The sequence below is a fragment of the Oncorhynchus gorbuscha genome, linkage group LG12, assembly GCF_021184085.1.
Source record: "Oncorhynchus gorbuscha isolate QuinsamMale2020 ecotype Even-year linkage group LG12, OgorEven_v1.0, whole genome shotgun sequence".
NCBI classification, from domain to species: Eukaryota; Metazoa; Chordata; class Actinopteri; order Salmoniformes; family Salmonidae; genus Oncorhynchus; species Oncorhynchus gorbuscha.
Window position 1 is genome coordinate 30,184,762 of NC_060184.1, and position 13,703 is coordinate 30,198,464.

The following is a 13,703-nucleotide window of genomic DNA, read 5'->3' on the forward strand; positions in this document are numbered from 1 at the left end:
ATTTAAGTCATTCTTCTACAGACACTTTCCATGTGTCCAAATGCACTTCAGCGATCACACTGCTGCAATCTTGGGACAAACGGTCTTACACAGTAATTCATATACCCCAACTTCATCTGGGTAGGGATAGACTAGACGTGCATCATTCACTCCATTTTCATCACATTGACTTCCCACAAAATGCCAGATATCACCCCATTGAGGGGTGCCCTGCTCCAGAGAGCCACGCACGACATGGCAACCTTCTCGAATCAGGTGCAAAGCAACACCCGCTCTTTCTGTTCCTCAGAAGTACACAAAATTGTAAAAAGTAAATTTCTCATAATCCTCACTGCATTTACTTTACCCATCACTCTTTCCAACAGTCTGGATATTTCAAATGGATTCTTCAGATTTGGCAACTCAAACCACTCCTCCTCAAAAAACTGAACTCCTACAAGATAAGAGGGGACATTCACAGAACTAGGTGTTATGTTTCCCAATACTACTATGCTCCATTTCTTTGGACCGTAGTCCAATCTTCCTCGCTTTCACCACTGTTATTTCTAAGATCCACGCCTGCTCCTGCTTCCTCCATCTTCCCTCAAACGTCACCCCTCCTCCTCAACCCCCCACCCCTCCCTTAGACATGTATTAGCACTAGTCAAGCATCATCCCTACTCCTCATCCCTCACCCCTGCATTGGTCAGTTATCACCCCTGCTCTAGCCAAGACTCAGTTCTTCATTTTATCCCTTATCCTTGGACTCTTTTATTCACAATTGGGCAATATACATTCTTAGAGCAGATTATTTCATTTCTCTGTGGATCCCAAAAAAACAGTGGGAAAGGCATTGGGAAAACCTTTTCATGCATCTAAGAACATAAGTAAAAAAACAAAAAACACACAAAAAACATTGTATAGCCTCCCGAGTGGTCGCAGCGGTCTAAGACACTGCATTGCAGTGCTAGAGGCATCACTACAGATCCAGATTCGATCCTGGTTTGTGTCGCAGCCAGCCGTGACTGGGAGACCCATGAGGTGCTGCACAATTGGCCCCGCATCGTCTGGGTTAGGGGAGGGTTTGACCTGCAGGGATGTCCTTGTCCCATCGCGCTCTAGTGACTCCTGTGGTGTCGCCAGTTTGACGGTGTTTCCTCCAACTCATTGGTGTGGCTGGCTTCCGGGTTAACCAAGCAGTGTGTTAATAAGCAGTGCAGCTTGTCAGGGTCACATGGCTCTCAACCTTCGCCTCTCCCGAGTCCATACCGGAGTTGCAGCGATGGGACAAGACTGTAACTACCAAAAAGATTTCATAGGTAAAATGGGTGAAAAATTGAGAAATAAATAAAAACATTGTATTATCTAGCTAGCTAACTACCTACAGTAGACCACTGTGTATAAACTGCTAGCTAGCTAGATAACTTTACTCTACAGATAAGTGAATTAAATATAATCAGCTAGCTAACTTCCTATTAGCTAGCTATCTTGACGTGTTTATTAAAACACAAGCTCCAAATTCAATGTTTCAGCAAATCATTTGTTTATGTTTTTTTTATACCTACAGGGGTCGTAATTTTTTTAATCAAATGGCTAAATTACACTTTTTATGATCATCTTAAAATAATTCCATATGTTAGTTTAGTAGATATTGCTATTTAAGGACTTATACCAACAGGGGTTAAGGTCTTAATGTCCCCTTGAACAGTGGTCCCAACCAGGGGGTACTTTAGAAGACTCATGAGATCATAGGCTGACTGGTAAAATGCACATGAGGCGGTACTCCAGGCAGAGCAAAATTCAGTTGCTGGTACAGTAACCGAATAAGTTTGAGAACCACTGCCCTAGAACATACTGTATGAATGGTTAAACAATAAGCACACAATACAGAAGATGTTTAAGAAAATATATTGACAATTTTATTACAAAAGTGCCAGACTGTTGTAAAAGTGTTACACAACTTTAGACATACTATGCTGAGTTAAGTAATGTATTTCTACCGAAAATGCTAACATTAGCGTTTATTGGCAGTGACTTATCTACCGAAACCAAACTGTTTAACAACACAGGGTGAGACCCAGATGCAGACACAGGAGGCAGATAGTTAGAGTCTCTGATATTCATTAGAATACAAGGGGCAGGAAATAGGCAGGTCGAGAACAGGCAGAAGTCCATTAACCAGGTCAGAGTCCAAGAGGTACAGGGGGCAGGCAGGCTAGAGGTCAGGGCAGGCTGAATGGTCAGGAAGGCGTGCTCAGTGTCAGGGCAGGCAGAACCGGTCAGAACCGGGAGGGCTAGAAAGCAGAGACTAGGAAAAACAGGAGCACAGAAAAACACGTTGACAAGACAAGACAAATTGGCAACCGACAAACAGAGAGCACAATTATAAATACACTGGGGATAATGGGGAAGATGGGCGACACCTGGAGCTGGGTGGAGACAAGCACAAAGAGGTGAAACAGATCATGGTGTGACAACTGTGGATTGCAGTCACTCCTTAGAGCATAGACTGCTTAAGACGTAAGGAAAAAATTAATTATTTATTTCCAAAATATCCCACCATTTTTCACGTGTTTTTTCATAAAATATGATTGCTTATGGGTACCTGTATATGTTTGTCAAATATTACTGTTCTCAGATATTAATAGATTTTAGATGTGTATGAACATTTGTTTTTTTGCCAAACACTATATTTATTGTTTAGCTGGAATAGAATGTTTGTGTTTGTATCCTGTATATTCGACTGTGTGCAGTGTTTGATATTATTGCTTTAAACATCCTCTGTTTTGTTGTCATTCATTTACCATTTTGAGACCTTAAAAAACATCACGTACTGCTGAAATGTCAACGAATGGTATGTCCATCTTTCTGTGAGAAATTACACTGGTCACTCAAAACATTTACTGTATAAAATATTTACAAAGTATAAATAGCCTTCACTTTAGATGAGGCCATGCAAAAATACTTTACTAATGATTAGTAAATGGTTTATAAGGACCTATATTAAACATCTTCATTATTACATACTTTAAAAGTTGTTTATAAATGTGTGAACTAGCTTACTTACATTAATAAATGTGGGAGTACTGATTAAAACAATTATAAATTAACAATTGATTTATTCCTTATAAATTCTTTATTAAGTGGAGTTATTATTAATGCTACCTTATTTTTCGATAACACTTTATTTGAATAGTCCATTTGTAGATGTTCTAGTACAGACTATCTACTAACCATAACACTAACCCTAACCGTAGCAAGCAGTTTCACCCTCCTGACCACCACTTTCAGAACCACTGGGACTCATTGCAGGACATCATTAGCAGGACGTCATTGAGGGCCATGTAAGGACATTTTTAAGATGTTCTGAAGACTTGTTTTACCAGTCGTCAGGATGTCAAGTGATGGTCCCAGTTGTCCTAAACCATTATAAGTAAAGTAATGACATGGTATGGGATTTTTTTGAGGTAAGTGGTAGGCTGTTCAGTTAAAATAGTGTCAAAATCTTTTTTTATGTACTTTTGCACTTTTCAATATGACCCCACCTTGTATTTGAACTTACAACTTCTGAGTTTTGAGTACACTGATCTTTCCGCAACATCAAAGTCTTGAGGCATTATCAGAAGTCCCCTACACATTCAATACCTATAATACATCTCTGCACTTAGCAAAAGAGTGCCATCTGCATTGCTATTTTAATTATCAGTTCATTGGACTGTTCTCTCATTATTGATTTCATTGACTTTTTTTCTGTATAGTTGTCTAATGTTGTTGGGGCTAGACTGTAAACTCTCCTTCCAGACTCATATTAAGCATCTCCAATCCAAAATTAAATCTAGAATCAGCTTCCTACTTCGCAACAAAGCCTCCTTCACTCACGCTGCCAAACATAACCTCGTAAACCTGACTATCCTGCCGATCCTCGACTTCGGTGATGTCATTTACAAAATAGCCTCCAACACTCTACTCAGCAAATTGGAAGCAGCCTATCACCGTGCCATCCGTTTTGTCACCAAAGCCCCATATACTACTCACCATTGCGACCTGTATGCTCTCGTTGGCTGGTCCTCGCTACATATTCGTCGCCAAATCCACTGGCCCAAAGTCTTTGCTCCGTAGCACGCGCTCCAGGAGGTATGTTTCACTGGTCATCCCCAAAGCCAACACCTGCTTTGGCTGCCTTTCCTTTCAGTTCTCTGCTGCAAATGACTGGAATGAATTGCAAAAATCACTGAAGTTGGAGACTTATATCTCCCTAACTTCAAGCATAGGCTGTCAGAGCAGCTTACCGATCGCTGCAGCTGTACACAGTCCACCTGTAAATAGCCCATCCAACCAACTATCTACCTCATCCTCATATTTTTTTCCCCCCATATTTTGCTTTTTTGCACACCAGTATTTCAACTTGCACATCCTCATCTGCACATCTATCACTCCAGTGTTAATTGCTCAAATGTAATTACTTTGCCACTATGGACAATTTATTGCCTTACCTCCTTTCTTCAATTGCACACACTTTAATAAAGATTTTATATTGTGTTATTGACTGTTTGTTTATCCCATGTGTAACTCTGTGTTGTTGTTTTTGTCACACTGCTTTGCTTTATCCTGGCCAGGTTGCAGTTGTAAATGAGAAGTTATTCTCAACTGGCCTACCTGGTTAAATGAAGGTGTAAAAAAATAAATATATATATATATATATTATTCTGTTTAAATGTTACTCCTGAATAACTACAACAAATATATTTTAAACTATAAAAAATAAAGAGAGTCGCATATTCCATATATAAACTCCCAGTAATTTATTGGGTAAATTACGTTTCGGCAATGTCATGAATACTTGAACCAGGTTATGTTGACAAACAGTGCAATTAGTGCAACCAATGACAATACTGAGGGGTGTGTCATACTGATTAAGTTAATTAAAATTACTTTTGTGAAACTGTTAAAAAACAATAGTTTATGGAATATTAAATATTAGGTTATTGTTATCATATGCAAACATAATTTAATATTGTACATACTATTAGCATCAACATACATTATTGTTTAATTCAATTTCACATATTTAATTGTTTCCTATTTCATTTATATTTGTTACATGTAATATTTTGGTTAAACTTTAATGCAAAATAAGCATCATCAACAGGGGGAATATATTAGGTGTACGCTATGTAGAAAGAATATATCAATTTATAAGACTTGTTCATAAAAGAGAGAATTGTTCATAAGGGCCTGAGATCAAAGTCAATATTCAATGTTTTCCAATAGGATATCTAGTAAGCCTCACGTTGTAGTAGTTGGATCTAGATGTTACCTCCTCTCCTTAGTAGAGTAACATGCTCAATGCCTGTGTATTTGAGGGAGGACATTGGATGGTTAGCTTCAACAAAGTGAGCTGCTACTGGATAGTCAATGTTCTTACACCTGATTTAGTTGCAGTGTTCAGCTAAGCATTGTTTTAGTTGTCTTTTAATTTGTCCTACGTAGGCTTTTCCACATGAACAGGTGATGAGATAGATTACTTCCTTGGTCTTGCATGAGATGATACCCCGAACAGGGATTTTTCGACCAGTATGTTGGTGTCTGAAAAAGGATGTTTTTAAAGTGCTATTGCACTGTGCGCTTGATCCACATTTGTAGTTCCCATTTGGAATGGGTGTCAAAAGTGTCTGAGAGACCCAGGGGGCATGTCAGATCTCACCAAGCTATCCTCCAATATTGCGACCACGCTTATAGACTACCAGTGGGGGTTCCTTGAAGAGGTGTGTGATTTTTTTGTCTGATTGCAGAATATGCCAGTTCTTTTTCAGGATTACTTTCATTTTCTCCAAACACTTGGTGGACTGAGTGCAAAAGACAGTTGCGTTGTTTTTCTTCTTTGGTTGAGTTTTTAGTAATTCCTCTCTTGGTTTTTGACATATTTTCATAATTGCAGCATCAAGAGTTGTCCTTGTAGTCTCTCATTTTTAATATATCTGTAATTTTTCTTAGCATTGCTGTCAAAATCTTTATTTTGTTTAACCCTGCATACCTGGCTATATGTTAGACCATTCATGAGTGGAAGGGGATGCATACTATCCACACATAGCAAGGTATTGTGGTCTGTTGGCTTTGTGCATAAGTCTCTGTGTAATGCATCATTTTCTTTTGATGACCAGTAAGTCCAGGTAGTTATTTTTCTCTCATCAGTCTGCATGGTGATTTTGAGGTATTCAGAGCTCTCATTTAGTAGAGTTTGGAATTCAATTAGTTCATTCTGACTTCCTTCCCAGAGCACAAAGACATCATCTAAACTCAGTAAAAAAAAGAAACGTCCCTTTTTCAGGACCCTGTCTTTCAAAGATAATTCGTAAAAATACAAATAACTTCATAGATCTTCATTGCAAAGGGTTTAAACACTGTTTCCCATGCTTGTTCAATTAACCATAAACAATGAATGAACATGCACCTGTGGAACTGTTATGCTGGTGAATGAGGACCCAAAAGCGACTTAACGGAAACAGAGTCTTTTATTCCAGTTTAAAACAAAAAGCGATTGGAAATCTAGGTAAAAGCAAAACAGGAAAACTGAAATCCACTCGTCAGTAGAGAGGAATGACTGGAGACGCAACCACAGACTGCAGGTCGCTTCGGGAAGGCACCGGCCGTAGCTGACAATGACACCTGCTCACTCGCAGCATCTGAAGAAGGTAAAACACGACAGGGCGGAACAAGGACACAGAACAGCGAACATCAAGCAAGGATCCGACAAGGACAGAAGCGGAAAACAGAGGGAGAAATAGGGACTCTAATCAGAGGGCAAAATAGGGGACAGGTGTGAAAAGAGTAAATGAGGTAGTTAGGAGAATGAGGAACAGCTGGGAGCAGGAACGGAACGATAGAGAGAGAGAGCGAGAGAGGGAAAAAGGGAGGGGGAGAGAGAGGGATAGCAAGAGGGAAAGAACCTAATAAGACCAGCAGAGGGAAACGAATAGAAGGGAAGCACAGAGACAAGACATGATAATAAATGACAAAACATGACAGGAACGGTCATTAAGACACGAACAGCTTACAGATGGTAGGCAATTATGTGTTTCAGACATAAGGAAGTGGATGGCTGCAAACTTTCTACTTTTAAACTCGGATAAAACAGAGATGCTTGTTCTAGGTCCCAAGAAACAAAAAGATCTTCTGTTGAATCTGAAAATTGATCTTGATGGTTGTACAGTCGTCTCAAATAAAACTGTGAAGGACCTCGGCGTTATTCTGGACCCTGATCTCTCTTTTGACGAACATATCCAGACTGTTTCAAGGACAGCTTTTTTCCATCTACGTAACATTGCAAAAAACAGAAGCTTTCTGTCCAAAAATGATGCAGAAAAAGTCATTCATGCTTTTGTTACTTCTAGGTTAGACTACTGCAAAGCTCTACTTTCCGGCTACTCGGATATAGCACTAAATAAACTTCAGTTGGTGCTAAATACGGCTGCTAGAATCCTGACTTGATCATATTGCTCCAGTGCTAGCCTCCCTACACTGGCTTCCTGTTTAGGCAAGGGCTGATTTCAAGGTTGTACTGCTAACCTACAAAGCATTACATGGGCTTGCTCCTACCTATCTTTCTGATTTGGTCCTGCCGTACATACCTACACGTACGCTACAGTCACAAGACGCAGGCCTCCTAATTGTCCCTAGAATTTCTAAGCAAACAGCTGGAGGCAGGGCTTTCTCCTATAGAGCTCCATTTTTATTGAGTCGTCTGCCTACCCATTTGAGAGACGCAGCCTCGGTCTCAACCTTTAAGTCTTTACTGAAGACTCATCTCTTCAGTGGGTCATATGATTGAGTGTAGTCTGGCCCAGGAGTGTGAAGGTGAACGGAAAGGCTCTGGAGCAACAAACCGCCCTTGCTGTCTCTGCCTGGCCGGTTCCCCTCTCTCCACTGGGATTCTCTGCCTCTAACCCTATTACAGGGGCTGAGTCACTGGCTTACTGGTGCTCAAGGGGTGCGTCACTTGAGTGGCTTGAGTCACTGTTGTGATCTTCCTGTCTGGGTTGGCGCCCCCCTTGGGTTGTGTCGTGGCGGAGATCTTTGAGATTTTTTTTTTCTATACTCGGCCTTGTCTCAGGATGGTAAGTTGGTGGTTGAAGATATCCCTCTAGTGGTGTGGGGGCTGTGCTTTGGCAAAGTGGGTGGGGTTATATCCTTCCTGTTTGGCCCTGTCCGGGGGTATCATTGTATGGGGACACAGTGTCTCCTGACCCCTCCTGTCTCAGCCTCCAGTATTTATGCTGCAGTAGTTTATGTGTCGGGGGCTAGGGTCAGTTTGTTATATCTGGAGTACTTCTCCTGTCTTATCCGGTGTCCTGTGTGAATTTAAGTATGCTCTCTCTAATTCTCTCTTTCTTTCTCTCTCTCTCAGAGGACCTGAGCCCTAGGACAATGCCTCAGTACTACCTGGCATGAAGACTCCTTGCTGTCCCCAGTCCACCTGGCCATGCTACTGCTCCAGTTTCAACTGTTCTGCCTGCGGCTATGGAATCCTGACCTGTCCTTCTGTAGCTCAGTTGGTAGAGCATGGCGCTTGTAACGCCAGGGTAGTGGGTTCGATCCCTGGGACCACCCATACGTAGAATGTATGCACACATGACTGTAAGTCGCTTTGGATAAAAGCGTCTGCTAAATGGCATACATACATACATGGCATACATTCACCGGACGTACTACCTGTCCCAGACCTGCTGTTTTAAACTCTCTGGAGACTGCATGAGCGGTAGAGATACTCTTAATGATCGGCTATGAAAAGCCAACTGACATTTACTCCTGAGGTGCTGACTTGCTGCACCCTCGACAACTACTGTGATTATTATTATTTGACCATGCTGGTCATTTATGAACATTTGAACAACTTGGCCATGTTCTGTTATAATCTCCACCCGGCACAGCCAGAAGTGGACAGGCCACCCCTCATAGCCTGGTTCCTCGCTAGGTTTCTTCCTAGGTTTTGGCCTTTCTAGGGAGTTTTTCCTAGCCACCGTACTTCTACACCTGCATTGCTTGCCGTTTGGGGTTTTAGGCTGGGTTTCTGTACAGAACATTGAGATATCAGCTGATGTACGAAGGGCTATATAAATACATTTGATTTGAATTAATGTCACAGTTGTGAAAACTTAGGACACTAAAGAGGCCTTTCTCCTGACTCTGAAAAACACCAAAAGAAAGATGGCCAGGGTCCCTGCTCATCTGCGTGAATGTGCCTTTGGCATGCTGCAAGGAGGCAAGCGGACGGCAATAAATTGCAATGCCTGTACTGTGAGATGCCTAAGTCACCGCTACAGGGAGACAGGACGGACAGCTGATTGTCCTCGCAGTGGCAGACCATGTGTAACAACACCTTCACAGGATCGATACATCCGAACATCACACCTGCGGGACAGGTACGGGATGGTAACAACAACTGCCCGAGTTACAGCAGGAATGCACACTCTTTCCATCAGTGCTCAGACTGTCCGCAATAGGCTGAGAGAGGCTGGACTGAGGGCCTGTTGTAAGCCTGTTGTAAGACCTGTTGTAAGGCAGGTCCTCACCAGACATCACCGGCAACAACGTCGCCTATGGACACAAACACACCGTTGCTGGACCTGACAGGACTGGCAAAAAGTACTCTTCACTGACGAGTCGTGGTTTTGTCTCACCAGGGGTGATGGTCGGGTTCGCGTTTATTGTCAAAGGAATTAGCGTTACACTGAGGCATGTACTGTGGGGCGGGATCGATTTGGAGGTGAAGGGTCCGTCATGGTCTGGGGCGGTGTGTCACAGCATCATCGGACTGAGCTTGTTGTCATTGCAGTCAATCTCAACGCATTACAGACATCCTCCTCCCTCATGTGGTACCCTTCCTGCAGGCTCATCCTGACATGACCCTCCAGCATGACAATGCCACCAGCCATACTGCTCATTCTGTGTGTGATTTCCTGCAAGACAGGAATGTCAGTGTTTTGCCATGATCAGCGAAGAGCCCAGATCTCAATCCCATTGAGCACGTCTGGAATATGTTGGATCGGAGGGTGAGGGCTAGGGCCATTTCCCCCTTCATTCCATCTTGTGAATTGAAATAATGCGAAATTAAGTTGATTTGGTTGGTTTCTGTTGTAGCAGGTAGAATGTCACATTGATACAATGCTGATAGAACACATGTGGTGTAGATGATTAGGATGGGTTAGGGTGCTTTTCATCTACGACTGACTTTGTTTCCTCCATCCAACAGGTCAAAGCAATCCTTGGCATTAGTTTGACTGACACACTGTTACTTCAATAGCCTACAGTACAATGCAATGTCATATTCCCATATACACCTCACTGTATCCGGTGCATATGCAAAATAAATGTGGATTTTGATTTCATAACATAATTTTGATGGAATATGAGTAGATTATCGTGAGACCGTATGCAATGTTTATGAATTCAACCATATCTTTTTCAATGTTATGCAGGATTGTGAATCACCATAAATGCTCTGTTGACTACAGTTAAATGGGGGGTGGAAAGACATTACTACCAAGTAAGTCAGTGTCACAGCAAGTGTCCTTTACATACATATGATGTGGTGTTGTGCTGTAACTAGTTCAGCATGTGTCCGGCTAATGTACCCTCCTATTACTTAGTCTACCAATGTCATGCAGATGAGCCATTGTTTATTTGACTGACCACATTGGATATTCATTCAGTCAATCAAATTCACAGTACGAATCAATGCTACAGTGCCTTGCGTGCGAAAGTATTCGGCCCCCTTGAACTTTGCGACCTTTTGCCAAATTTCAGGCTTCAAACATAAAGCTATAAAACTGTATTTTTTTGTGAAGGATCAACAACAAGTGGGACACAATCATGAAGTGGAACGACATTTATTGGATATTTCAAACTTTTTAAACAAATCAAAAACTGAAAAATTGGGCGTGCAAAATTATTCAGCCCCTTTACTTTCAGTGCAGCAAACTCTCTCCAGAAGTTCAGTGAGGATCTCTGAATGATCCAATGTTGACCTAAATGACTAATGATGATAAATACAATCCACCTGTGTGTAATCAAGTCTCCGTATAAATGCACCTGCACTGTGATAGTCTCAGAGGTCCGTTAAAAGCGCAGAGAGCATCATGAAGAACAAGGAACACACCAGGCAGGTCCGAGATACTGTTATGAAGAAGTTTAAAGCCGGATTTGGATACAAAAAGATTTCCCAAGCTTTAAACATCCCAAGGAGCACTGTGCAAGTGATAATATTGAAATGGAAGGAGTATCAGACCACTGCAAATCTACCAAGACCTGGCCGTCCCTCTAAACCTTCAGCTCATACAAGGAGAAGACTGATCAGAGATGCAGCCAAGAGGCCCATGATCACTCTGGATGAACTGCAGAGATCTACAGCTGAGGTGGGAGACTCTGTCCATAGGACAACAATCAGTCATATATTGCACAAATCTGGCCTTTATGGAAGAGTGGCAAGAAGAAAGCCATTTCTTAAAGATATCCATAAAAAGTGGTTTTTAAAGTTTGCCACAAGCCACCTGGGAGACACACCAAACATGTGGAAGAATGTGCTCTGGTCAGATGAAACCAAAATTGAACTTTTTGTCAACAATGCAAAACGTTATGTTTGGCGTAAAAGCAACACAGCTCATCACCCTGAACACACCATCCCCACTGTCAAACATGGTGGTGGCAGCATCATGGTTTGTGCCTGCTTTTCTTCAGCAGGGACAGGGAAGATGGTTAAAGTTAATGGGAAGATGGATGGAGCCAAATACAGGACCATTCTGGAAGAAAACCTGATGGAGTCTGCAAAAGACCTGAGACTGGGACGGAGATTTGTCTTCCACCAAGACAATGATCCAAAACATAAAGCAAAATCTACAATGGAATGGTTCAAAAATAAACATATCCAGGTGTTAGAATGGCCAAGTCAAAGTCCAGACCTGAATCCAATCGAGAATCTGTGGAAAGAACTGAAAACTGCTGTTCACAAATGCTCTCCATCCAACCTCACTGAGCTCGAGCTGTTTTGCAAGGAGGAATGGGAAAAAATGTCAGTCTCTCGATGTGCAAAACTGATAGAGACATACCCCAAGCGACTTACAGCTGTAATCGCAGCAAAAGGTGGCGCTACAAAGTATTAACATAAGGGGGCTGAATAATTTTGTACGCCCAAGTTTTCAGTTTTTGATTTGTTAAAAAAGTTTGAAATATCCAATAAATGTCGTTCCACTTCATGATTGTGTCCCACTTGTTGTTGATTCTTCACAAAAAAATACAGTTTTATATCTTTATGTTTGAAGCCTGAAATGTGGCAAAGGTCGCAAAGTTCAAGGGGGCCGAATACTTTCGCAAGGCACTGTACAAACCAAACATACTATCATTTCAACAATCTGCATATCTAGCTTTACCTAGCTAGTTAAAATAAAAGCATTGGGCATGTTGTAGGGTTTATGCAGTGTAGCTAAATGATGCTATCCTTAGATTAATTTGAGTACAAAACAGTCTGAATACAGATGATGTTCGCTAGCTAGCAAAGTAGCCGTGTTAGCTTGCTTGAACATTGACCACACTAAGGCAGGGCTCTCCAACTCTGTTCCTGGAGAGCTATTGTCCTGTAGGTTTTTGTTCCAACCCTAATCTAGGGAACCCGATTCAAATAATTAGCTGGTTGATAAACTGAATCAGGTTAGTTACAAGTGGGGTTGGATTGAAAACCTACAGGAGGGTAGCTCTTCAGAAACAGGATAGGTGCTAACGTAACTAGCAGGCTAAAAACGCAACCCAATACCTACCTACAAGTCCATGGGAATGATGACCATTTTGGATTCACTCTTCCACCTTTCAAAATGAATTCCAATGTTTATCCGGTTTATGGATTGGTCATGAGCAGTCTTTTGGTGTTGAGTTGATTCAGATCCAAGAATCAAGAATGATTTTTGCTTCTGTTTTCCCTGCTACAAGGACAGTTTATTGGTAAACAAGTTAGCTAGCTTGTTGGCTTCATCTGCTCTGTGTTTGTTTCTGGCAGCTGTAACATTAGCTTGCAAGTTACTTTCACTTCCTCTCCAGCTCCGGGACCATGGCAGCAGGGTAATTCGAGTAGGCAGGAGCAAAAGACACACCTTTCCCAGAAGGCCAGCCCAAGGTGGCTCAGGATTTAATCCCCTTGTTTTTGTTCGAAGTGAAAACATTACACAAGACGTGGGGCGGCATAGGGTCGCCCACGATCTGTCGATTCCTGCTTTAAGCTTGAGGACAGTGTGGGTGTGTGTGTTTGCCAGTACTCCTACATTAGTTGTGCACAACTACTTGTGTGTGTGTGTGTGCGCACGCGCGTGTGTTTTTGCTCCGCAATGGCTCTGTAAATATAGCCCTGCAGGTTATGCACTCTGGGGGCCAACAGCATTAGCGTACGAAATGACACACGCTGTCATCTCACTGGAGGAGATGACACACACTACACTCTCCCCTCTTCTTTGTGCCCAGATCCTTTGACTCCATCCTCCAATTCACCCCCCACCCCGCTCTGTTGGGGGGTGAATTGGAGTCGATTATTCTAACTCTTTGCACAATGGTTAATGTGGTGTATCATAATAACAATATTCATTGAGCTTTGTTGATGCGGCTTTATTGTTGTACAGTGAGAGCACCATATCTGTCTGGGCTTGGTGGAAATGATGTATCACCCAATTATGTGTGGATTATTACCG